We start from the raw sequence: 2,657 nt of genomic DNA, 5'->3' as shown, positions 1-2,657 counted from the left end.
TTTTTTACTAATGACGTACTTGAAAATGGGCAGGGCTCTGCGCTGAGCAGGTATCACAATGGGGGCTGCGTTCACCAATTAGCACACCTGTATTTATTCACAGATGAAAAAAACACATTCAACTTCCTAGAATCTGCTCGTTTACATTGACGAAACGTTATATAGACGGCCTCCTGGCGGCATATAATCACTTATAAAGGACAATGAAGCTAACATATCCCAGATCTCTAGAATAAACGGAGACTGCTGATTCCGTACATGCCACATCTTATCGGGATGTGCATGTTGCAAGTACCACCAATACTTCCTCTCGCGCCGATTGCGTGAGAACAGAGATGGATTTAACTTCGATGACAATCCAGTAATGGATAGCACAGCCACGAAAAGCCCTGCATGTGGTGTATATAGATCTCGTCTACATGCGAATTGACTAAAATCGCGCTTACAATCTACGTCATCAAACATTGCTGTTTGTAAACTCATAAATCTAGTCTCTTGTATCAAGCGCCTCCATTCCAAGTTCTTAAATTTGCCAAACATACTAATCATTAATCAATGCTTGTAGCGTCGAAGATCGCCGGCACTATGCGCCGCAGTATCTATCTAATTCCGCTTCCGCCGGGACATGAGGCTGTATAAACATGGCGCAGTTGAAAAACCATGCACCGATGTGTTTATATGAGCAGTAAAAGTATACCAATAACTGATCAGATATTATTTTCTTCCGTTTAACTTTTTACCGGTTTGGAATGAAAACCTGTGTGTCGTGAGTGGGAAAGTCCGTCACCTAATGTTATCATACTGCACATCATACAGGTCATATATTGTTAGAACATATCTTAGTAGCACAAGCTTCCAACTCCTAGCCATCATCCTGAGAAAAACTACAATAGGAATATATATATAGAAAATTAAATCCGTGTGGTCGGCTTTCACGACCTAGTTCGCTGTTAAAATACTGTTAAACAAAATTACTGCGCAAAGCTTGGATCAGAAACGGTCGTAATAAAAGGAAATCATTCAATCTGCTGTTAATCCTACCAGCTGGGTGTTCAGATTCCGGGAAACTGAGCAACTTCACAAGTTCTTACAAAGATATAATCGGATTAGAGTGTCCGTGGTGTGTGCAGGATTAACACCTGGTTGGGTTATGTACCTATACTATACAGAAACACCGGACAGCGGAAGTGATGTCATCACGACTACAAAGGTCAGCGAAGGTTATTTCCGCCTAGATGGGCCTAGTGCCACCTACAAATGGAGAACAGTACAGAAAAGTAAATTAAGCAAAACGTGGTCAGCAGATAAAGCGGATCCAAATCTCAAGGGATGGAATTGCCGGATTCCGTCAGGATATTCTACATTCCTGAACCAGTTTTTGTTGCAGTGAAAACCGCATAGGGGAACGGGGAGGACGATAAAATTGAGGTTCACCTTAAAAAAAAATGTGTCACATAAAAACTCCAGAGTCCTCCATGTCTTACGGCTGACAAGATAATTAAAAAAAGATGAATGGTTTTGAGGAAAGGATGGGAAGGGGATAGCTGCCAGATTTAAAAATCCTTAGATACGGCGTCGACAGTACGTTGTATCTGGGTCAGAGAAAACTCGAGATGAGCTTGTACCTGATTCCGCACTAGACGTTCTTGCCAACAAGGTTTTGAGAAAAGGGTGAGGAGGAGAATGTTGAAAATTCGGTGAGTCATGATTAAATTGGTCATGTCTCTGAAGAAAAGCGATGAAAACGTTCTTAGGTTTGATCTACTAGCTCCCGTAGTACCCTGAACAATGTGAATGTGTCTTTCAAATCTATGCTTGGTGTATATTCAAGTACAAATTCTCAACCATGCATAAAGGACATTTCAAAAATTGTCAAGACAATGTTCAATCCAAACCTCGAAGAGCCGAGTAAGAAATTATAGGATCAATTCTTTTAAAATAAAAAGTATTGAGTAGTCAACAGTTTTCATTGGTGGCGGTAAAACGCTATTGCGAATTCAGAAAATGTATAGGGGCGTGTAAGTAATCAGTATAGGCTAGTCAAGGAGATCGCGTCAAGCTCAAGTATGTAGTTTGGTTTCGCTGTCCATACATGCAACGGTAAGTAGGAAGGTCTTGCAGCAGCCTGTGGATGGTCGTGGGTTTCCCCCGAGCTCTGCCCGGTTTCTTCCTACCATAATCATGGCCGTCGTCGTATAAGTGAAATATTCTTGAGTACGGTGTAAAACACCAATCAAATAAAATAAATAAATAAACATACATCCAACGTGGCGATTGCAACCATCACGATGCATATACATGTAGATCCCCCAGCCCAGTGTTAGCGGAATCATAGACACAAGTGTTAGTCACATAAATACACTGGAGCAATGGGAAGATAACCGTCCAGTTCCAAGTTCACTGCTCAACACATGCTGGATTCCAATCCTACCTTTGCGCTTAACTGTTCATCATCGTTATTGAAAAAGCTGTTTACCGGATTTACAAATACCCAAAGATACCATAGGAAACACAGTAAGCACAAACTTCCAGGAATGATTGATTCAGTATTTATTACACGTTTTGCTTACGACAATGTTTCACTTATACAAGGTCGGTCCAGGAATGATTTACACGAGTACATAACAATGAAATATCCAGAATTATTTTGTTATTTT

This window comes from Liolophura sinensis, chromosome 2 (assembly GCF_032854445.1).
Source record: "Liolophura sinensis isolate JHLJ2023 chromosome 2, CUHK_Ljap_v2, whole genome shotgun sequence".
Taxonomy (NCBI): Eukaryota; Metazoa; Mollusca; class Polyplacophora; order Chitonida; family Chitonidae; genus Liolophura; species Liolophura sinensis.
This window is presented reverse-complemented; position numbering follows the sequence as displayed.